This window comes from Haemaphysalis longicornis, unplaced genomic scaffold, assembly GCF_048455015.1.
Source record: "Haemaphysalis longicornis isolate Haplotype H1 unplaced genomic scaffold, Haemaphysalis longicornis Haplotype H1 scaffold_8, whole genome shotgun sequence".
Taxonomy (NCBI): domain Eukaryota; kingdom Metazoa; phylum Arthropoda; class Arachnida; order Ixodida; family Ixodidae; genus Haemaphysalis; species Haemaphysalis longicornis.
This window is the reverse complement of record NW_027526445.1, coordinates 126,532,300-126,557,314: the sequence shown is the minus strand read 5'-3', so window position 1 is coordinate 126,557,314 and position 25,015 is coordinate 126,532,300. Positions and strand designations below refer to the sequence as shown.

The 25,015-nt window shown below is 47.6% G+C and overlaps 1 protein-coding gene across 1 annotated transcript in view; it reads right to left on the bottom strand.

The window, feature by feature from the left end:
* Positions 1–25,015, bottom strand: part of Rat1 (5'-3' exoribonuclease 2 Rat1) — a 104,727-nt gene that overhangs the window by 36,598 nt on the left and 43,114 nt on the right. The window lies entirely within an intron of this gene.

Genomic DNA, 25,015 nt, shown 5'->3' with positions numbered 1-25,015 from the left:
CTGTTCCATTTTCGAGCACCTTTAATCAGCTTGGCGTCCAAAATGGGGAGCAGACGCCAATCAGTGGTATACAGTCGAACTTCATTATAACGAACACTGATACAGCGAATTATCGGCTGTAGCGAACTAAATAGGAAGTTTATTTGGTCACGCTTTATTGAAGTAAAACTTGTTCTTTTTATAACGAAACCGAAACCGCCAGAGCCGCGCGAGATATCGGTTATAACGAAGAAATATATGGTTCGCGCGAGGCTCCGAACTCGATAGCAAAGCAAAGCAGAAGAATTTAGAGAGAGAGAAAGAATATTTTTTATTTCTCCAGCAGAGACTGATGTGCAGATAACAGTTTGTAAAACTAGAAAAGTACAATTAAAAGGCCGTTTCGCGCGCGGACACTGCGGAAAACTTCATCCTGCAGTGTTGTGAAACGCCGCCAGACGAAGATCACATCCTTCTTCAAATAAATAAGGATGCAGGCAATTGCTTGGTCAAACCAACTTTGTTTTGCGTTATTTCACCTTGTCCTGTTGAAATGCCACAAGGAGACAGGTAAGGATAACATTGTTTATAGCGGGTTCTACGCCTTGAATAATGCATTTTAGTATCTAGGATTTTTTTGCGCGAGCCAGATTTCCGACTTCTTAGGGCCGATTTTTGCCTCTACTGTTACAACGATTATCGGATATAACGAACTAATTTAATGCCCCGATACTACTTCGCTATAACGAGGTTCGACTGTACCAGCTTTTTCATTTTGCGCCATAAAAGTGCGCGCACTGCTTCCCTCGCAGCTTGGTGACGTCAGCTGTGACATCGAAACTCCGAAGTCAGCAGAATGAAGTTTACTAAAAAATTACACCATCTTCCCGTAGGGGAATTAACCCTGAGTAGTATGCGAAGCAGCCATGGGGTCGACTGAAGTTCCCATTAGTTTTCAGTTTGTCGTTTCCGTTGACGTTCAGCTTCGCGTGCCTTTGTTGTATCAGTAGCTTCATGACGTAGTTTGAATGAGTGATGGACATAAGGCGCGTTCGCAGCATATGCTCCCGTCTCGGTTTGTAGCGCAGTGGGAAGAGCGCCACGTACCTCCTGTTGCGGCCAGAGAGTCGTGGGATCGAAATCGGGCGCCGCCTGACTACTTATTTTTACAGTGGACTGCGCAGACGTCAGCCCAAACACTGACGGGGCTGAAGAGACGCGCATGCGCAGTAGAGTGCGGACAATGACAACGAGGGAGGGACACAGCCCCGAACATGAGATGCTTCGCATCTAATAAGCTGAACGCAACAATGTAACAATCTAACAAAGTGACTAACATACTAAACTGCACGCATACACCAAGCAAAAAAAAAACGATATTAATTATTCAATACACAAAATCGTCAATTTTAAGCTCAGACCGCGTCAAGCCGCATCGCTAACCCCTGTGACGTCACTCCGCGGTAGTTTGCAAGGATGCCGCGAAGGGCGTCCGTAGTTTTCCGTCAACGAGCTTTACAAAATAAGCTAAGCCTACACACGCTTCCGCGAAAATGAGAAAGCTTAACACAATGCAGCCACAAATAAAGTTGGGACAATTCGCGGCACCCTAAAAAACACACACACGCACGCACACAGATCGGGACTCGCTTGACCACATTCCTAAGGGGACTTGCTAATTCATGATCCACAGCCTTAAAAAGCATGGGGTACCGATACGAAAGGGTCTACAAATTCACAGAAATGTTCGCAACGGCCTAGTTTGCTTCTTTTGGAAATATGTCACTCCTTTACTTAGATAAAAAAAATATACAAGAAACGTATTCTGGTAGATGGCGCTAGCTGTATAGCAAGCGAGAGATTTGTTTTTATTTCAGTACAGAAGTTAAATACATCTAAAACAAGCAAACTAGGCCGTTCTGAACGTTGGTACGCATTTGTAAAGCTTTTCGTACTGGTGCACTATGGTTTTTAAGCACGTGGGTCATGAAGTAGAAAGACCCACAGGAACGTTAACAGGCGATAATGCACCGTATACAATGATAAAACAACAGTTACAGCCGTTTTCTGTAACCATATGCATTAGTTCTTTAACGCTCACAACATCACTGTAACCTAACAAATTACGACAAGTAAACTAAGCTGTGCGTAATCGTAAGAGTCGCCCTGGCGGCCAGTTTCAGTATCATTTTTTCCAGGATACCCACACTAGATTGAGAGCTACCGGACATTCGCGATCAACTGGAGACGAATTTTTTTTTTCCCTGTCGACGCGACGAGTACACGGACAGACATCCACCCTCACCGGACGGTAGCTATACACAGCTTCGCTGTAAAATGTCGGTTGTGCCCTAATTTATACACTGCGCTAGAATAGTTATACTTTCGCTGTACCAACACCTTCGCAATACGAGGAAGCAATAAAAAAGTATAATACATACAAAACAAAGTATAATAACACATGCCGATAGACACTCCACCTGAAGCTGTCCACGTATACGGTCGCAAGACGGGGCAGGCACGACCCACGAGGTATTATCCTCGGTGGTTTCAAAGGGCAGCCGCTCGTTCGGATATGGTACGACGATGCGACAACACAGTCTGCCGGATCCTACGAACCGTTACGCGCAAGATCTTGCACGGAAAACACGTCGGAATCCAGACGCTTGAGCACTGTGAAACAGAGGCGGCGAGACGACGCAGGCTGCCTGTCTGTTAGATTCTCAAAAACAGGCGAATCGTTGCGCGCAGTCTCCTCCAAAACGCTCGGGCACTCTGACGAAACAGGGGCCGGGAGACGACGTACGATGTGCGCGGGCTGTCGAATGACGACTGGTTTTCAACACCGACCTTTTTGGTGGCTGTGGGGGGAAAGAGCCGATCGTTGCGCACCGAAAGAGCGCCGAGTGGCGACGACACTCTATATATAATGGAGAAGAAGAAGAGAAGCCGATCGACGGTGTATGTATACAGAGTTACGCCCAGTGGAGGCGAGGGGGCGGAAAGAGAAGGGAAAGAGCAGATCCCGGAATGACAACCTCGACAAGAACAAGTACCGCGTTAAGTGCGCTAACGCCACAACGCCGAAAGAGAAAGAAAAAAAGGACGGAAGGAAAAACCACCGCAGCCCACGACGACGTCGACGAACGACCATCGTAGCGCCATCACCGCCAACTCGAGCGATTTTTCAAGTTCCGCGCGCTCGCGAGCGCCGCGGAGAGGCGAAGGACCCACTCGGTCAGCGTGTGGTCAGGTCTTACTCTCGACGGCAGCCAACCCCTGCAACCGCCCTGCTCGCTCATACAACCCGCTTCTCTTTCATCAGTGCGTTGTTTTCTTCCGTTTTTATTCACTGGTTACCCTCTCACATTGCCATAAAAACATAAAAAAAAAAAAAGGGGCGCCGGAGCTCGCTCTTATTTCTAGTCGGCGGTGCTCGACAGTCGGCGGCAAGCACTCGGCAATGGCGGCCCACGCGAGAGTTCGCGCGGAGCGAAAGAAAGCTTTCGAAGCAGTTCGGAAACTTAGCCAAGCCAGCTAGCTAGCAGGAACGGCGAATCAAGCTTCGCTGGCGCCAAGCGAGGCCGGGTTTCGCCGCGAACCGTGAAGCACCCCATCCAGATCCCCCCCCTTCCTTCCTCTGCCGGGACCGAGGGGAAGTAAAAAACAGGAAATAAAGGCCTCGGTGAGGTTTGGAGTGGGCGGTGGAGGGCGCTCGAGGCCGAAAGGAGATGCCCGCGGATGAGCGCGGAGTGAGGGGGAAGCGCAGAGTAGTTGCTTGAAGAGGTCGCCAAAGACACCACCAGCTTGCAACTCGAGTCCGCGACTCGAAAAAGAAAAGCGCGTTTTGGAAGGGGGAAAAAATAATAAAAGCGGCTGCAACCGCAAGGAAGCGCAGGTAGCGCCACCACCGCTAAGGGGGAGGGGGGATAAAGAGCGGTTGAGGGGGGTGGGGGGGGGGGGGAGAAAGAGACATCCATACGTGCCCCTTCAAATTAAAGGTTCATATACACGGAAGTTACACCTGTGCTATGAAGCGCGAAACTGTGGAGGACTCCGGATTAATTTCGACTACCTGCGGAGGATCTTTCACGTGTGGTCGAGATCTTAAAAAGACCCAGAAAAGCTTTATGAAGGTGGCAATCAAATGCATTCAGGTGGCAGAACACATAACGTGGGATTTTTGAGTCAAGTGTGAGCCCCATACGTTGTTCGGGTAATTTGTAAACAATTTTTGAAGATCGCCTTTCTCAGCCGATGAGCGCGCCGCCGCAGCGAGCCGGCCGCGGCTGACGCAACGGCGAGGCGCCCCCTGATTCGGCCGATCGTCGGTCGCGGGCAACGTCACTGCCACTGGCTTCCGGCTGCTCTTCCTCCTTCCTTCGCGATCCCGAGGCAAAGGCGGGTCTGCAGCGATTGACGCGTGCCTAGGCGCAGGAATGTAGCTAGCGGAGAACGGAAGTCGAGCGTCGCGATGTCATCTTGTTTCCAGCTGCTTTGAAAGAAGGAGAGAGGGAGGAGGAATCGATCGGCAAGGGGGGAGAGGTGCACTTAATTGCTTCTGGCGCAGCTAATACTGAATGTAGATCAATAATTCCAACGGCATTGCATCGCTATATTGGTATTACGCGACAATAAAGGCCTTTTGTAACTTTTACAAAAGGCATTTCTGGGTCCCTTTAACACGTGGGCGTTTTCACTTTTCGCCTCTGCTTTTATTATAAAGCAGGCACAGCGACCGGGATCGAAGCCGTGACCACGGGCTCGGCAGCGTTGCGCAACGCCTTAGCCACTGAAGTCGCCCGTGGCGGGAAGAAATGGAGACATACGCTTTACAGGAGCCCTAAAGTGTCAAAACAAGTGTGCTTATTATATCGGAAGACTGGAACTAGCCTGAGCAGCAGTTTAACAACACATAAAACCCCAAAAGTGCGGAAACTGTTATCGCCACCTATACCTTCATCCATGCAATTTAGGACTCCACAAACCCTGATTCGTGGAATGGGATTCAGGGTGATGGTTTCTTTACATTGCTGAAAAGCTATAAAATAAAATATTTTACTTTCCTAGATTGAACATAGCTGAAAATGACCCATAAGTCCATAACAGGGCTCTAACAGTGCCCAAAAAACATTCCTCAATGGGCAAAAATTTTGCGGTATTCAAATCGAACATCAACAAGTCTAGCTTAATGGGGCACTTAAAAACTTATTAAAGGGGCACCCAAGACAAAATACGGGTTGCCCTAGATCGACAGATTAGAGCACTGAGAACGCAAATAACTTTTAACCACTCTGACACGTAGCCTTTCTAAAATAACGTCAAAAATCGCGAAAATGTGAAGACCACTATCGCCACAACTGGCCATACCGCGCAACCTAAACAGGAAGTGGTTGAAACTGCGTGACATATTTTAACGATACACCTTCACAAGTTTATAACAAGTAGATTGGAAGTTTTTGTAGTGTCATGTCTGAACGTCGAAGAACAAAAAGAAAGCTAGAAACAATATCACGGGAGCCCAGCCACCAGATTACGCGGCGACCCCAAACACCAACAAGTTCGTTTTGGTTTTGGTGCAATACCTCGTGCAATACTCGGCCAGATAATTGCGCGAACCTTACACTATACTGTGGGCACAGCCACATTTATTATGACCCTCTGCAAGCTTTTATTGCGCCAAAATAAATAAACAAACACGGGTATGCTTATTGTTGCTAAGGTTAGCATTTTCAAGTGTGCGCGACGTCTGTCGTATCATGCCACATTTTCCCTAGCTGCCACTGGATGGCGCTACTCATCCCCACTTGTGGCCATACCCCTATACGAGGAGGCGTGCTGCACGTGAGTGGTTGGTTCGACACCAACCTTTGCGCGGCCTAAAAAGGACTACATTTTTCTTCAACAAAGCGTCAATGCTTATCACGAGTCGTATGAAGCAGTCTTGGGCAGTAACTAGTTGCTAGAAACGCATTACCGGTAACTAGTACTAGTTATTTTTTTCAGTAACTTGTCACTATAACTAATTAAGTTAGAGGAACTTGTAACAGTAACACTGTTACTTTTTTAGAGTGACTGTAGCAGGAAATACTGTTACAGTTACTTTTTTTTATAGAAAACTATCCATCAGGTACACACATTAAAGGACGACATACGATTGCGCTTGCTTCAGACTTTTTTCTCTCCGCCTTTCACTTTCTCTCCGCAGTTTAGGAGAGAAGGTTGCTATGAGGTTGGATTATCTTTCCTGCTGAATACCGAGGTTGGAGGTCGGTCTTAGAGGGGATGTCTAAAACTATTCCTTCGTTATGAGCGAGCAAAAACAAGAAAGAAAGAAAAAACTGGAAAGTAGACTTCTGAAAAGAGGGAAGCTCTCGGATGCCAACATTGGAAAAGAGCTCATCCTAAGTTGGAGTGATTTTTAGCAAAAACATTCCCCAACACCAAGGGTGCATAAGCGAAAGAGGTTGATGCAACAAAATGAGGCGTGCACAACGATTGTTGACGTTGGGCTTAAAGGGACAGACAACCGATTTTTCTCGATATATATTCTCTATCCCAAATGAAACGGCATCACCTAAAACTCCTTGACGAGAAACGGTTTTGCTGATAACGCCCTAGAACTTTCTAAATCGAAATTTTTAGTTCTACGAGCCGTATGTGTCCCTCCCAAAAATAATGCTGGCAATCATGACATAGAATAGCTCAGCAACACACTTTTGTCTGTGTGCGAAATGAAGCACGATATTTAAAAACTTGTCCCCAGTTAAAAAAAGTGTGAATCGCAGGCTTTCTTATTCCTTTATGCGTTTTTTTTAAATTCACGAGTCTATTTTGCACGAAGGCGCCATCTGTTGGGATAGACGATAGGTAAAATCTGGGTTCACGTTGTGGAGGTGGGAAGTTCGATTCTCCCCGGGCGCGACGTTTTTTTTTTTTTTTTTAAAGCTACCATTGGAGTATTTGGAAACTGAAATCAAATATTTTGGCAGAACAAACACCCCTGACTCCGGCAGAATCGTCAAAGCTCCTTCACTGGGTCTGTTTACTGAACGCTGCCATTGATTCTGGGCATGGAGGCTCAGTTAGCCACACTGTGAGCCACCCAGCGACGGCGGGCGGCGTGTCTTTAGCATTTTCAAAATAATGTTTATAAATACATATACAATTTAACCTTGTACAAATACTTGAGTTAAAAAGTTTTCAATACGTAAATAAACATTTCAGCAGCCACAGTAGCTGCTAGGTTTGCAAGTAACGTGACAGGGACACATATTGTAGTGTCAAGTTTCGACACTACGAACCGCCACCCTTCCGATTTCAGGAAGTTTGCTGCCAAATTAAAATGATTTCCGCCAATTTGTTTAGAAATCGCTTGTGGTTACCGGGCTATATAAAACGCTGGCTTTCATATGAGCTAGGAAACATATACGCAACAAAAATCGGTTGTCCGTCCCTTTAAGTGTGCCCCCTTTAAGTTCCCTTCGTCTGGAGTTGTACCACGTGCACTTTTAACTGCCCGCACTCCTTCGTAGGTTAATACTAAATAAACTCAGTCATTTGTTTTGCGATCTATTACTTAGTTTTACAAAGTGACGGAAAAGTAACGACATTACTTTTCCACAGTAACTGTAACTGAAACAAGTTGCTTTTACAAATTCTGTAACTGTAACGGAGCTACCTTTTTGGCTTTGGTAACTGTAACTGCAACACTGTTACTTTTTGCTGGTAACATGCCCATGAGACTGGCATGAAGAAACATCCCGCTTAATGGTCCGGAGCGGCCACGGACATGGGAGTTCGGGAAAGCACTATTAATTGGACCGAAGCTGACGAAAGCGCTCGGCACATGGCAGCGTTTTATTCGGTTGCTTCTGCACTGCTATAGACCCTTTGCAAAAAGGCGGACAACACTGAGAATTCAGCGGTGGTAACACTGGTGGTGAACGCGACGACGCCATTAGAAAGGAAGCAGGTCGTAGCAACGCCGTTGTGGTTGCACGTTTTCGCCCACGGCTTCACAAGTCTGTTGCCCCACGACACGTATGCAATTACGTGGACGGTGGAGGGTAGCTACTCCATAGAAACTCTGTGCTCGCAGCCTTTTCGCTTCCTTTCTAATGGCGGCGCAGCGGCTGCACAGTGTTGCCAGAGTGGCTTGCTGCTTTTCTGCCAACAATTTGGCCATTTTGCACTTGCTTCCCTTGCTTCCCGTGTAGTATGAAGGAAACAAAGGAAGGGAAGGAAGGGAAATTCGCTGTTTGATTAGCGATTCCTCGGCAATGAAGTCATCTTTCGGCACCGAATAAGCACTGAAATGGCTACGGGAAGGTCAGACTTTCATTTCAAACCAACTTGCTGGTTGTCTTCACTGATCCTTTTATTTGGAACGAGTCATTTCCATGATTTTATGGACTTAATGTGCTGACAATCTATCGCAGTGACAAAGAAGAATAGGCGAGAAAAAAATCAGACGACATCACGTGTTCCGCCCGACCTCCTCTCAAAATGCAAGCCCACATTGACGTCACGGGCCCACTGCTTCGGCAGAGTGGTACGCTATGTTAGCTACGGCCATCCATCACCTGTACCCGGTTATAACAGTGGGCCTGTGCACACGTGACCATCACAACATGCGGTCTGTGCAATGCTTGAAAGATGAGACCCAACGCCTTGCCATTTGGGTTTGGTGCACTTTCTTTAAATAAATGAAAAATGTTCCATCCTAATGATGTTTCAAGGCAGTAAAACTTTGTAAGTGAAAGATTTGCACTGCATCCACTTGTCCAAAGGTTATTTTCTGCACACTTATTCCTTATGAACAAACGTGTAAATCGTGTGAGATTGTCCACGCACTCTGATTATTGCTTTCTTTGCTGCAGGTAAAGTAAACATTTGCAATTCTTACACACACACACGCACACCCACACATAAGCACTGAAATCTTGATATAATTCAATTCAACCTAATCCATGCATTTTTTTTTTCAGCCAGCCATCTAGCCACGAGAGTGAAGACTACATAACATCATATAATGCCAAGCACCCTTCCCCTGAAACCAGTGTAGTCACGATCCTGTCCTGGAATCAAATTCATTCATTCATTCATCCATCTATCCATTCCTGGTGAGTGTCCCACGAGACAAATGCATTTCTGTACAGTTAACGTGACTGTACCTTTACATGCGATTGGGCAACACAGTTGCAACACTGCGCAACTTTGCCAATTTCTATGCGTCTAGCTCTGCACTACGATAAGCGAGTTGAACCCGGTGCACGAGATTATTGCGTAGGCCCCCGAGGTGACCCACAGAAGATGACGGGAAGAGACGGGAGCCCTGAGCCTATCGGTGCGGGACACAGGTGAAGCAAACCCTGCGTTGGGAATCCTCGAGCCAAACACCGAACTGAACAATAGAGCCGCAACTCTTCCCTTTTTTTTTTTTCTTTTTTTAATTTGATAAAAGCTGCTCTAGAGATAAGGCAGAATGCAAAGAGAGAGAGAGAGAGAGAGAGAGAGAGAGAGAGAGAGAGAGAGAGAGAGAGAGAGAGAGAGAGAGAGAGAGAGAGAGAGAGAGAGAGAGAGAGAGAGAGAGAGAGAGAGAGAGAGAGAGAGAGAGAGAGAGAGAGCTGTATCCCTTGCAGAGGCACAAACCGGCGTAACGCAAAGTGCCATACCGAGGTATTGAAAAACTGGTGCGTGACATTTTCTTAAGAGTGTTATTGTGCCTGGCGTAGCTGCTGATTATTCATAATGGTGAGCTGTGGCCAGTTCATTCGGAAATACAAGAGAGAAGATGAAAATTTCATTGTTTCAATCTCTCTGGCAAAGACAGCACGAGAGAGAGAGAGAGAGAGAGAGAGAGAGAGAATAAACTTTATTTTGAGGAATATCAGCGATTATGCATCATGAAAGCGATGCTGGTGGTTAGATCGCGTTGATGGCTGTCAGTGTGAACTGATCAGCGACTTCGGCAGCCCTGGCGACCAAGCGGACCTGTAGGTCCGGGTCCGAGCTGCGCAGCGCGGCCTCCCACCGTTTCTCGGAGGGTATTTCGGGAAAGGGGTTTTTCAGGCAAGCCCAGATGATGTGGGATAGTGTGGCATGACCGCCACATAAGCAGCAGGCCGAAGTAGGGTACAGAGGGGGTGGATGTGCGTCAGGACGGCGGGATTTGGAAAGTTGCCTGTCTGAAGAAGTCGCCCCGTGTGAGCCTTAGAATTGTCGAAAGTTTTGTCCGCCGGAGGATAGGTCAAGCGGGAGAGGCGGTAGTGCATAGTGAAAGAGACCAGGCGATCCCGCGCAGATCTGCACGAGCACCAAGCGCTAAGGACGTTATACGTGCAGGAATGTGATCCAAGCCCACCTTCAAGTCACTGCCCCAGCAGCCCTTTGGATGCAGTGGAGCAGAAGCAGCAGCTGCTGCTTCAAGCCTGGCTCAAGAACCAAAGAAAGCTTCGCTCTGAGAGAAGTCCAGAGAGAAATGACTAGCCATTTTAAGGCTGATAAATAAAATTTAGCAGTGGTCCTTCATTATCCTTGAGACGAATACAATTTTTTTAGAGAAAGAAAGTGGAAAAAAAAACATGCCTGCCCAGCGTGTTTTCTCCGCTGGGTGTGTTTTCTCTAAAAAAAACTGTATTCGTCTCAAGGATAATGAAGGACCTACCGCATTTCCCTCTTTGCTTTCCTTGGCTTTCTCGACTGCCTACCATTATTTCTGTTCTTATTCAACGAGCCCCTCGTTTCCCATTCTGATTTGCTATATATATGTGTGTGTATATATCCACATACATTGTTGTAACCAAATGGACATGGCAGACTGCTGGCCGGAATAGTCTACGTGCTAGCCGGGTCGCGATGTAAACAGATGCAAGTAAACACATTTTCTCAGTCGGCATGACGTCTGTCCTGGTAGCCTAGGTCAGGTGGTAGAACCCCGTAGCCATAATACGTAAGTACATTCATGGAAAAATGAAATGCGAACATGAAACTATGAACCAGAACACACAAATAGAGCGATTTCTTCCCACACAAGTCAAAATGACATGTGGCTTAGTTATGAAAAAATGTGACTTTCCAAATATACCGACAATGTGCCATTATTAGACTTCCATGAAAAGTATTTTCTAATTTTGCCAATTCATATTTCCGTGTTTGCATTTCATCTGTACATGACCGTACAGTGAAAGCTCCTTATTTCAAACTTCAATAAAACGAATTTGTAGATAATACGAACTGTGCAATCTGGCCCGGCCAAGCTATAGGGACCGCACAACGGAGGATAAGGACGCTGTCTCGTGGATGCTTCCAAAACTATGCAGCGGGATGTCAAGCAGGGAACGCTGGGTTAGCTACGTACAGACGGTGACTTCATGATATGTTCGCGAGGTGCTACGTTGTGAGCAGTGCAAATACTTATTTTTCAAGGCTTCAAAGTTTATTTCTCAAAGTACAGTGTAATACGTCATACAGCGTGGGCACACAAGAGGAGGTACTAAGGTTGGAAGACGCTGCAGGGACCTCCTATTCTCCTTTGAAGATAAAGTGCTTTTGATTTTCAGCACGACCACGCCTTTATGTCCAGCGAACACAATGGATATGCAGTGTGCATCACACGAAGGACATGGGCCTTTACCTCTCCTTGTATGTTACGTGTACAGAAAACAAGTACAGATAGTTTGTTTTTAACATAGACTCAATGAAACCAGATGGTAGCCGGCGACGACGACAAGTACAGCCGTGAGCTGAAGTAAACGGACCACGGGAGCGGTGGCCAAAACTAATCGCTGCGCCGTCTGGTTGCGCGGCGCCTGCTGTCGAGACCGCGCAAAGCGCAGGCGCGGCCTACCAGTACAGCACACATGCCGCTATCGCTCGCTTCTTCGCGCCTGTTTCTTGCTTCGATAAATCAGCGCCAGGGGGATCACGCCCCGCAGTTAGAGGAACGCTGCCGGGCACTGCCCTATCATTGAAAACGATGCGACTCACCTAATATGCAGCAATGGGGCTGCGCTGCCACACATAGCGTGCTGTGTCTGCGTTGGGCTTGTAGCCTTTTTTTTTTTTTATTCTTCGGTATCACAAGGTCGCAGCGGGAAAGCGGGAGGTTTTTTGTAAAGTGATGAAGTTTCTCAGTTGGTATCTGTAGTCTTGTTGATTGTTCAATAACGTGTTTTTCTAGTTTTGAGTTTCCGCATGAGTGACAGAGTTGGGTCCCATGGCTATTCGCGTACACAACAATTGACTGTCTTTGTGGCCGCTTAGCTGCATAGTATTGGCTAATTGATAGGTCCTCCGCACTCTCCGTTGCAACATCTCTTTGAGAGGCCGGAACTTGGGCTACCCGCAGGAATTGGGATTTGCCAGACCCCTGATATTTTATGTCAGTGGTACTCGGCCGGTAGCAGATTCCTTCTGGGTTTGCAAAAGTGGTAGGGGAGCCCACGATGAAATATGGTGATACGTGTCCTATTGTCGCACAATTAACCCTTGCAGCCATAGTCGCTCATACACATATCCCTATGCCGTGCCTTTGAGTGTGGATTTTCTGCATAATTTAAACGTTGTGCAAAAAGCCAGCTTTAAAATTTGTGCTTTGCGGAGGCGTTAATCTAACATGCCATGCGGCAAATCCACTTTTTCTAGTTCACGGCCGCGTTTCGAAAAAAAAAAGGAATTTGGGAGTAACGCGGATGGACCCACGGAGTCCGAAGTGTCCTCACGTTCCTCTTTTTGTCTGCGGACCCCCATCAGAGGACGACGGCCCTGTGCAATGCTTTGTAAAATATTACGTGTAAATAAACTTGGTTGTTTTGAAATATACCGCTGTTTGTTTGATGAATGCCGTCGACCATACGGTAGTAATCCTTTCATCTTCAATCATCGACTAAACTACCCCCTTTGGATCAAATCCTTCAAGTTCAACTCGTGTCACAGAAGTGCGCAAGAACTGTCAATAATGTTTTCAAGTGCGTATAAATCTAATCGTACAATGCAGTTTGCATGCGTTTAGATAGTTGCTGAACATTGAAGGCGTGGTTCAATGGAATGGTATCTCATATCGCAATATAGTTTTTGAACTACAAATGTATGTGTCGGTGCCTCGAACTTGAAAAATTGCGAAGCTGGATTTTCTCTAGCAATTGCGAAATGGCACATATGCCGCATGCGGCAAACGAAGTTTCATAAAGCAATGCAGTACATACCTAAACACCGCATGCAGTATTTGTCAAAACCTTAGCATGTAGGGTTAGCATAAATAATTTTTCGAGTTCGCTGATATTCTCGGGAGGCTATAATTTCGCATCTATCCTCGAAATTAACCAAGATGGTGTTTTGTCTTATTTTCTACGACTGCCCAGTGATTTTTTTTCTGCTTCTTGATTTGCTTCAATATATGAAGCGGGCGTAGGCGGGGGGGGGGGGGGGTGAAAAAAAAAGCTTCAAGCACGAGATAATCACCAGCGCGCCAACTCTGCCAGCGGAGCCGCGTTACCGCCGATTGCACCAGCGCGCCGTTCGCACAGGTGTGTTGACCAGCAGACAGCAAAAAGGCAGCGCGGTTTCCCTGGCGTCAATTTATCGGAGCGTGAGACAATCGCGAAGAAGCGAGCGATAGCGGCATGTGTGCTGTACTGCTAGGCCGCGCCTGCGCTGTGCGCGGTGTCGACAGCAGGCGCCGCGCAACCAGACAGCGCAGCCATTAGTTTTGGCCACAGCTCCCGTGGTCCGTTTACTTCAGCTCACAACTGTACATGCAGTGCTCACTTCGTTAGTAATAAACCATCTACAGACCCAAAATCTCCGTCATACACGTCTACGATTTGCACTCACACCGACCCACCATGCAATGCCTGGTATTGCTGAAGACAGGGACGCTGGTTATAAGCTGACAGTATGTTTCTGGCATTCGCCGTTTATCAAGTAACCCTTTTGGTGTCTAGGAATCTTGCAAGCCGATCCGGGCAGGCGAAATGCGAACATCTTATGGGCGACTACGTACATCAGGGCAAATTTTTTCGAACCATTATGGCTTTGTGGATATCACTTTTTGCAGCTAACTAACAACTTTATAATGAGGGTAAGACGCACATATTGATGAGCACTTGTTTTGCTGACAATACCAAACTGCCACCTCACCTGTTTTCTTTGTTTTTAAAGCGAAGATTTCAATGCCTCACTGATGACGTTCAATGTCGCAACAAAACGCACTGCAAGAAAGACAGCTTTACACAATGGGTCATGAGTATAATTATGATTCTGATTATAACGGTCATGATTATAATCTAAGGCTCAAGAAAAAAGCGCTTCCCGTGGTAGGAATTGAACCTGGGCCCCTTGCGTTATAAAGCCGACGTCTATCCGGTTGCGCCATTCCGACACAGTCGAAGCAGCGTCACGTTTTAACCAGCTTTCTTTTAAAGGGGCCATGCAGACAAAATACAAGTATGTTTTATTCGAACGATTTCGTTTTTTATAGTGCCCCCAGTGCTTGTCCAGTAGCAAGCGATGCCACATTCACTGCTAAATAATTTAGTTAACGCACCGTTATAGAGCTCTCTTGCTTGCAGGTTGCGTGCTTTCTAACAAAAGCTGTACTGGTGGAAATACGGGAAGGGCTACAGCCCTTATTCAAAGGGCTCCAGTGGTGCCAAACGTAAGAGTAATATTTAATGAACACTTATACGGCCGAGAATCGAACCAACATCATGCGTAGCAGCATGACGCCTTCACAGACTGCGGTGGGCACTGTGCGGAGTTGGCTTACGATTACCACGACCCAAAAAAGAACTATAAAAGAAGGAAGATAAAAGGCTGAAGTGCATATAAACGTGCTGTTACAAACAGCATCGCATTGTTTCGTTGGAGAAGGCCGTGATCGATGTCGTGAAGCGCAAATCTTTTTTTTTTCTCCAGCGTGCGGCATATTGCGTGAAGCAAATGAAACAGGCAGGAAAGCGTGTTAAGTTGAAATTGGGTGCAACCCAGTGGGCAGAAAACAAGACCAGGCAACTCATTGGAAACCAAAAAGCATTCAAACATTTTATTCTGAAGGACAAGAGACAATGAATAAGGGCTGCTTTTTAAAGCTTTACATACTTTCTGCAAAGAGGCTTTTTCAAAAACGACTTATATGCTTAATTTTTGTCGGTGGCTGTAGAAGCATAGTTCACAAGTACATGAGGCCTGATAAGTTTCAGGCAGATCAGCTATGCCAGCTCCTTGTGGTGGAGCCGTTCACTGTGGGGGCAGCTGAGGAGGCCAGAATCAACAATGACAGGTACAGCCGCTTCCTGAAGTGTCCTCAATGGCTTCTTCAGCTTCGGCTACTCTTTCAGGGCAGTTTCTACGAACAGGCGCAGGATGTCCAAGCCATAGACGAGTTTATCATAAGGGTACATTAGTCCGCCTCTGTCTTGGTTCCGTGTTAATGCTGGAGTGGCTGATCGGACAGTGGCTTCGTAGTCAGCGAACAGCAGCTGTCGCACATCACATGTTCCTTGATGACACGGGCAACGTAGCCACCCCCGTACACTGCTGCTGATAGGTGCAGCGTTGGCAAACTTACAAGCACCCTGGCCACCTACATGTGCAGCTTTTAGTGGCAGCTCAGCTGAGCCCTAGCAGGCCTCGGTCGCTTTGAGCAAAAGCCCCTTGCTGGGCTCAGGCTGTTCATTGTGCAGCACATTGCTTCCTTCCGACGCTGCAGCAATCCCAATTTTCAATAGCTTCTCAAACCCAGGCATGGCCGAACGAACATCTACCTCGTCATTAGAACCCAGTGATCTCCACAGAGTGCCGAACAGAGATTCTATGGGATCACTACTGAACTTCCTGGTGATGACAGGACTTCTTCCACATCACTCCGGCATCCGAAACGAGAGAACCATGTACTAAAGGGTGCAGGTACTCAACACTGCACGTGGAGGAGAAGCAACGTGCGATTCTGCAAGAAAAGAACTCGGTGCGGGAGCAGCACGCCAGCTCGCTGGGAACGGCTAGTGCGGGAACAGAGATCAGTGGCGGCAGTGGGGCAGCGGCAGCAGCCCTACGTGACTAGCGCCACCATTCGGCGGCCGGTGGCAGTCGGCGAGCAGACCGCCGACGTTCGCTGGCGACGCACGTCGCAGGCAGAGAAAGTATAAAGGAGGCTATGTCTTCACTTCCATCGGTTTGAACTTTCATAACTCCGAAATGAGATGGGTTCGTCTTGCAGCTCAAATTAACAAGGTTTCACTGTGTGCGTGTAGTTAGGATTAAAGGGCTCGTCGTAGGAGCAGAGAAAGGAAAGCCAGCAGTTGAGATTACCATGGAAAACATAGGAGAGTAGGATTTCTTAAAATTACTATTAATACTGTGTTTACTGAACGTGACTATTTATTTTATGTTAGAAAAGAAAGTGATAAAATAAGCACGTCCAGAGTGGGGACTGTACCCAATCCTTCAGACTGCATCGGAAGCTGCACAAAAGCAGCTATCTGGGCTACAGCTTTACCCCTTTCTGCCGTATTTATGTTTAGTACAACTGTATCGTACACTTGAGGGTCGTAGCCAGCGCTGCTAAGACAACTCGGGTTGAGGGAACTTCCTTTTGTAGCGTGAACTACACTGGCCGAGGTTGAGCAGTTTCGCATGGCTCCTGGAGAGCCATGCCACGCATGCGCGAGTAACAGTGACGTCTCACAGCGCACAGCTGGCACGCCGGAGCTACCGCCGCAACTGCGATTGGATTGGATTAAATTGGATTGGATTGGATTAGAAATTGTTTTAGCAGCAGTAAGCATAATAATCAAGCTAATCTTAGACAACCAGGAAAGCTAAGAATAACCAGCTGAACCTTAACGTATATCCCGGCATAGCCGAGCTAAGCCATTGCTAATTTTTTTTTAACCCCCGACTCATGACCTGAGCACCTACACCCTGTCATGAGGAGACGACTGACGGGGAACCCTCTTATGCCACCTTTAACCCTAAAGCTGTGAAAACTGAGGCTCTCACCATGCTTAAAGGGGCCATGCAGACACAATACAAGTTTGTTCTATTTGAAAGATTTCGTGTATCGTAGTGCCCCCAGCACTAGTCCGGAAGCAATCAATTTAAGTTAAAATTTTGATTCTCCCGCCAAATCGTGTGTTTTCGCGACGTCGGCAATGACCTCCCAATAACCGCTCTACAGCCGACTGCGGAGCCTTGTTTACCGTTAGTCACCCTAGTAGTACCACCATACCGCAAAGGGCCATTTTCTGCCTTTGCTTTGTTTTTGACCGTATTTGGCTTGTTTTTGTTCAGGTAGAAAATAATCGTTTCGTGAAACATAGTGTTCCCTCGGCAAGTATGGTCACGTAAGACACCGTCGCTTACCCCAATCGGCCAGAGTCGTCTGACACAACCCCAAAGCACCGTAGTGCTGTGTGGCTAGAACAAGCATAGTGCACGCATACCAACAGCAGTGCGCATTGGTACTTCTATGTTTATGTGCCCTTTCGTAACTTCCAATGTTTATCCCACCATTCTTACTGCTACAAAATGAATATGCATTCCATTTAGGCACAAATAGCTCGTTCGGCAAGCTTATGTGCCCTGCCTAATTTGCGTTTGCTTTTGCCGGCCTCAGCCAATCGCACAGCTGGGCTCATACAACATCATAGGTCCTGTTGCGGGAAATGAGCTAGTGGGTCGCATGGCCATTCCCTCTTCTCCTAATTATATACCTTATTTTAGCGAAGTTTATGTTAAAAGTGGTGTCTATGATTTTAACGAGGCAATCTTTCGAATGAATTAAACTTGTGTTGTGTGCATGGCCAGTCTAAAGCTAATACGGTTATGAATGAGGGGCTTGTTGACGTATTCAGAAAGGTAGGCCAGCAGTCAGGAACGCCAAGGAAAGCTCAGAGGAATGTTGTTCTTTGAAATTATTTGTAATCACCATCACCACCATCAACAGCCTATTTAGGTCTACTGCAGGACAATGGCCACCACCCGCTCCTGTGCTGCACTGCACGAGTCCATTCTTTGCCCCCAAACTTCCTTGTTTAGTATAACGATAAGTGAAAATGCCCTTTTTAGGAAAGGAAGTGGACAAAAGCAGGCTTGAGAAGTTTGAATGCGTGTTTTTCAGAGAGAGAGAGAGAGAGAGGGAGAGGGAGAGAGCGAGAGAGAGATAATGAAACGCTGGCTTCCATGAGCGAGAGAGAGAGGGAGAGAGAGACATAAAACGCTGGCTTCCATGAGGGAGCAAGAGCAAGAGAGAGACATAATGAAGCGCTGGCTTCCATAAGAGAGAGAGAGAGAGACAGAGAGAGAGAGAGAGAGAGAGAGAGAGAGAGAGAGAGAGAGAGAGAGAGAGAGGAGCCTTCTGATTGATTGATTGATTGACTAATTGATTGATTGATTGATTGATTGATTGCGGGGTTTAACGCACTGACGCAACGCAGGCGATGAGGCGCGCCATAGTGGAGGGCTCCGGATTAATTTTGACCACCTGGGGATCGTTAACCTGTGCCGAAATCTCGAACACACGGGCGTTTTTGCTTTTCGCCTCCATCAGAGGAGCGACCGCCACGGCCAGGAATCGAACCCGCGACCTCGTGCTCAGCAGTGCAATGCCTTAGCCACTGAGCCACCGCGGCGGGTGAGAGAGTGCCTTCTAGTCCCCACTAGTGTCACTAAACCTTATTTAGTGACACTAGTCCCCACTTTGGACACGTGTTTTTCAGAGAGAGAGTACACATAATTATAGGCATAACCCGCTCTGAAGTGCACAAATGAACACTCTCCAAGTGCGGTGGACAAACTTTACTCGAATAATTTTCCCCTGCTCCCCCCGACAGGGCCTTTTGGCCTTTATCTCGAATAAGGTCATCGAACTGCAAGCAAAAGGATCCACATCACTGAACGAATCGGCTTCGCAGTTGCCACACAAAATGAACGGAGCGTGCTCACTTATATGCAAAAGAACAACGTGTATGCAGCTGTTTTTACCTTCCTTACGTGCTTTATTGCCCACTACCAGCCTTCACATAAGGTTAGTAAAGTCCAATTTTCGCATGGAAGTCAAAGCAAGTGTTTGCACCAAAACATGTGTTTCTTCTAAAAGCGAGAGAGAGAGAGATGGTGGGCGGTTAGGATGCATGTGGCCACAATGCTGCGCAGGAATGACCAGCAAGCAGACAGAGGAGATTTTAAAGCGAAAACTCTCTTATTAAGACCGATGGCATTCTGGCAAAAAACAAACGCATTCCCCCATAGACCGGTTGGTCGACCGAAAAGCTCTGATAAGATCTCTTACACACATATGGCACGTGTGTAAAACCGGGCTCACATTGCGTCAAAACGGTTACTTGAAAATCGCCATTAACGAACTGTCCAGGATAAGACAATACTTGCACTGATATGAATTAGGAGTAAAACAGAAGAAATACCTTTATCCCGTATCAGTATTACATCTAGATCATTTGTGGATGCGCTCACTCAGTGAGTAAAATTGTTGCATGGGTTTATTCTTCGTTTGTGATTTGGCTCTTTGAGGTTTGATAGCTGATTGGATGCACTTTTTTAGGGAAGGTTTTGACGCACTTCTGACGCAGTTTCGATGTCAGAAGGCTTTCGCGCTTCTCTCAACTATCTTTAGGAAGGGATGATAAATTTTTTTTCTTTTCTTAATTAAATTACGCGTATTTCGAGTCCACCTGGAGGCCTTCAAGGACGAGAAAAACGGCTACGAATCTTATTCACGCTTGTCAAGGTTAAACTTAACCCAGTAATGAGAGCTATCAGAGCGTTGTTCTTATCCCAGTTCACTTCTAATTAAAGCACAGGCGTGAACGTATAAAATTGGGTGCAAAAGGACAGTTGGATTGCCGGGTCATTAGAGAGTGTCTGGCAGAAATTACGGCTACAGGTTCCCGCCCTCTTTAATAAGCGCAAGTTTAGCTCGTTCAAATGACTGTTTTGTCCCAAAACAATGGCACCAATTTTTATCGCAAACTTCAAAACAAATAACGGAGACATTAATGAAAACTGATTAAGCAAGTGGCAATCCCCAGCCACTTTCCCGTGATTTTTCTGATGTCACAGAATCTCGTTTGTGCAATTGGCGGCAGGCGACCAAAGCCACCGCCGCGAAATCGCAGCGGCGCTTTTTAGTCCCATTTGAATGAGACATTTAAATGCCACCGTGTCGTTTAGCACACTGACACCTACATTTTGAGTATTCCCCTCATTACGTCATTACGGAAGTCTACCGACATGAAATTCTTTCGATATTCCTCGCCTATTTTTTTCTGGCTGAAAAAAAAATGTCTTTTGCGGCTGGACTGGACCTGAGTGAGCTACCAGTGGCTATACTCGGTTACAACTCAAGAACGGCGCCACCTCATGTAGTGTATCATTCCGCCAAGGCGCCGGACCCGTGACGTCAGTGCGCGCGCGTTTTGAAAGGGGTTTACTATGAATGCGTGATATCGTCTGCCTTGTCTCACGCAGTTTATTTGTCGTCACTGGAGTCGTTTATAAGCATATTAAGTCCAAAAAATCACGGGAACGGCTCACGCCGTGTTCAAAATATTCCCAGTAACGCCCTACTTGCGCCGCGCAGAGAAACATCCGGCTGCGGTGATAAGGCACAGCGGCAACTTCCGGTGCCGTTCTTAAGTTGTCACCAAGTACAGTTAAACCTCGTTATAACGAGACGGGCTATAACGAAATAATGGCTATAACGAGCAAATCGTAATTCCCCTTGAAAGTCCCCATAGTAACCAATGTATTTAAAACCTCGTTTTAACGAGGTAAAATTTGCCCATTACGGGATATAACGAACACATTTCGTTGAGAAACAAAATTTTGAGCTAATTTTACAACAGTGCGCAACGCGGATTTGAGACAGTGCGCAACGCGACAACTGTATTTAGCAGTTCAAAACTCCCGCCACGCATCCTCCAGCGGCGCGCGCCTGACGCGCGCGAAGGTGGATGGCGCACCACGCGATCGCTGCGCCTTTCCCACACGTTTCCCGCCCTCCTCTCGCTGCGCACGGCATGCAGACAATGCACACGGCGCGCATGGTTGCATCGCCTCCCTCCTGTTCGTATCGCCGACGTCGCTGCGTTTTGTACTGTGTGCGTGTTTTTTCGGAGTCTTCAGCGTTATCTTTTATCGAACTGCCCGCGTGATACCAGCAGCATGAGTGCGACCGGCGGGAAGCGAAAGCGAAAAACGATCACGCTTGAACAGAAGACGGCTATGATTAAAGCCGTCGCATCGGGCACGAAGAAGGGTAAGGTGGCAAGAGACTTTGACGTGTCGACAAGTACGCTGTCTACCATCTTGAGCAACCAAGATACCATCGTCGGCGCTGTTGCACGTGGCGTGAAAGGAAGCGCTAAGAGGATGAGGGCTCCTGCTTTTGAAGCGGTCGAAAGAGCCGTTTTTAAATGGTTTCTGGACACGCGGGCCGTGAATATGCCAGTGAGCGGCGCCTTGCTACAAAGAAAAGCCAGAGAATTCGCCTGCATCATGGGCTATGACAGCTTCGTCGCAAGTTCGGGATGGCTCCAACGTTTCAAGGAGTGCCACGACATTGTGGGGAGAGCTGTCTGTGGCGAATCGCGGTCAGTCGACGAAGCAGAGGCGACAACGTGGGCGGAAGAAAACGTTGGGCGGCTGCTAGAAACGTACAGCGAGAAGGACATTTTTAATGCGGACGAAACCGCTCTCTTTTTTAAGATGTTGCCGCAGAAGACGTGAGCCCTTAAGGGTGAGCCGTGCCATGGCGGTAAACAAAGTAAGCTCCGGATCACGGTGCTACTTTGTGCTAACATGGACGGTTCCGAGAAGCTGCCAGTTTTCGTAATTGGCAAAAGTGCATCCCCCCACTGTTTTAAGGGGAAGAGGCAGCTCCCAGTGAAGTACACTGCCAACCGCAAAGCCTGGATGACCAGGGAGATTTTTGCAAAATGGCTTTGCGAATGGGACGAGAAGCTGACGAAGGAGAACCGCAAGGTGTGCCTTGTTTTGGATAATTGCACCGCCCACCACACAGCTGCCGTGCTCCAAAACATTGAGGTGCTGTTCCTGCCTGCCAACTGCACAGCAAGAATAAAACCGCTTGATCAGGGCGTGATTATGTCGCTGAAGGCAGAATACCGCAAGCGTGTGATCGACCGTCTCCTGCTCAACATGAGGCTGAAGCGGGAGACCGATGTTGACTTGTACGCTGCAATCGAGATGCTGCAAGCGGCGTGGATGAGTGTGACGGCGACCACGATCGCAAATTGCTTTCGGCACGCCTCATTTGCCGCCGCACCAAATGCCAGCAACGAGCCGTTAGATGAGCCCGCTGTGCCTGACGGAGAAGAGGTTTCAGCGTCACGGACGGCCCTTCGTGACGCCGGTGTCGTGCCTGACAGTCAGTCGTTTTGCGACTATGTGAGTGCGGACTCGGAAGTGGTGGCAACGGAGCAGCTCACGGATGACGATATCGTGCGCGCTGTCAACGAACCGGACGAAACCAGTGACGATGAATCTGTCGACGAACGGGAGAACAACGTGCCGACGGCGTCGGAAGCACTAGACGCGGTGGACGTGCTGCGCTGCTACTTCGGCGCGCACGAGGGCGGCGAAGATGGCGTGAAATTAGCGGCCGCAGCTGAGCAAGCTATCGCACGCATCAGGAAGGTGCATCAACGTCCTATTACGGACTTCTTCGCACCGAAGTCTGCTTGAAATGAGTTTTGAACTGTAATAAAGTAGGTTTGTGACTTCTCCTCTTTACCTCCGGAATGTGTTTATTTTACTGAGTACCGCCGTGCGGCGAGATGCTGTTTCGTCCGCTTCTTGTTTTAGGTAAGTACAATGCATAATATTTGCAGTAAATATCGGCTACGGCTATAACGAAATATTGGCTATAACGAGCAAATCGCGGCGCCCCTTCAATTTCGTTATAACGAGGTTTAACTGTATAGTTATTTTCAGCTGAACAAGGTTGTACAGTGTAGACCATTTATAAAGTAACCGCTTATAGTGCGGGACCGGATATAACGCGGGTTTTTGTGACCACCGGTTTGCCTCCCATAGAACTCAATGCATAAGCATACCGCTTAATTAAGATGCGGTTGGCCGAAGCACAATATCGTTTATAGTGCGGTTTTTCGGTGGGTCTGCTCATCGACCGGCGCAGCTGAGGCATCGTTTTAGGGTAGCGAAAGAAAAAAAGAAATGATGAAATCGGCCATCTGACGCAGCGCGGACCCCTTGCTCTCCTCTAACTTCGACACAGAAGCAAAAAAATAGGCACCCTTTAGTTCGCGCGTACGTGATAACCACAACTGACCCTGCTTGATGCACCTCGGAAGATAGCGACCGGCTCCCCGTTCGTGCGTGGCAAGTTGTTTCTATTAATCGTGAACTGCATGGCCCATTTTCGCAACGAATTGTGCACATCGGCGTTGCGCGTGCGTTTTTTTCACGCTCGCGTCTACGATTCCGCTCTCGCGGTGGCTTCTTCGCGTGGCAGTGGGAGGAGCCTGACGACTTGCACCAATGGAAAGATGCGCACCTAATGGCGGGAGATTCGAAGCGCTCCGAGCCGGCTAGCCGCGCCAGAGGTGTATAGGCTAAAGTCCCTCGATCAAATGAAGGGACTTTAGTTTAGGCTTACCACCGCGGTATTTTTTGATGGGCGCTTTCACAAGCAGCGTGGATGGCAGTTTATATTCTGCTTTGCGGTCACATTATCAGCTCTTTTCTTGCATGAGCATCTTTGCTTGCGCCTCGTGCGGCATTTCAGCGAGAGGTTAGTAGCGGTCGCTGGAGCTGCCTGCACCGCTTCACGGCCAGTGCCGACGCCATGTTGCCGACGCCATGTTAAATGCGCGCACAGAAGCCCAGACCTTCACTGCGGCAAAATAACGCGATCGAACTGGAGTTTTCTGTGCAAACGTTACACCTCATCACAAAGCAACCTGCAGGGTATGGCTACAAATTCGATCACCCCCTTCATACATAATCAGCACCTTGATCAACCTTAAAGGCTGCTCTGATAACTTCCAACTGCCCCTACCCTATGCTGTCCTAATCCCTTTTTTTTGCCACCAAATTTCCTGAGATTTCATCCGTCCACTGAGTTACTGGACTTCCCTTACTTCTAATCCCACCTTTCAGTGGCCACTCAGCACCACACACCCAGCGCAAATCCACTCCTTTCTCTTAACTTGCTAAGGTGTCTACGATTCGCCTTTGCTCCCTAATCAAAGATACCCGTTTCCCACCCCTAAGTGTTACTCCTATCATTCTCCTTTATACCGCTTGTTGGGCTGTTGTAAGGTTTTCTTCTGAGGTGCTTAGTAAGTCATCAAATTTCAGCACCAATAAGTCATCACAAGGAGTACACAATGGCTGCAAATCTTTCTTCTCAGTGGCAGAGATAGCTTGCTCTTCATTCCTTTAGAATTACATTCGGCATGTTGCCGAATGTAATGTGAAGATCTAAACCATGCATTACCTTGATAAAACCAAAATTCGCCCGTTTTAAAAGAACGATCATTCTCATTCAGTTTCCGCCATCGAAGGTGGTACACAGCAGGTCGACACAAGTGCGAATGAATGAAAGTCTTTGGTCTAACTCGGCAGCTCATTGGTTACCTAAACGTGCAAACATGACTATTGGTCGGTCAGGAGGAACGCAAGCCAGCACGCCACATATTTTTAGGCCGGAAACATAAAATGCTGTACGGTGTCCAATTCAAGCAGTGGTTGTGGCTGGAGCCTGGTAAGCTTCGCATAAGGCCACTAGGGAAGGGGGAGGGGGTTATATACAAGGTGTACGCACTTCTTATTTCGACGTTGCGGCGCAAACATTTCACCGTGCTTTATTATCACACACACTGCCACTTCTCCAAAGCAGCGACAAACAGTGCACGGATGACAGCAGCTGGTGTGAAATCCCGACACAACATCCTCATCTTGGGGCAGCGTGGTAACGTCTCCGGACTATTGTGGCCTCACACCGCTTGATCTTCAACATCGACCTCTGGCT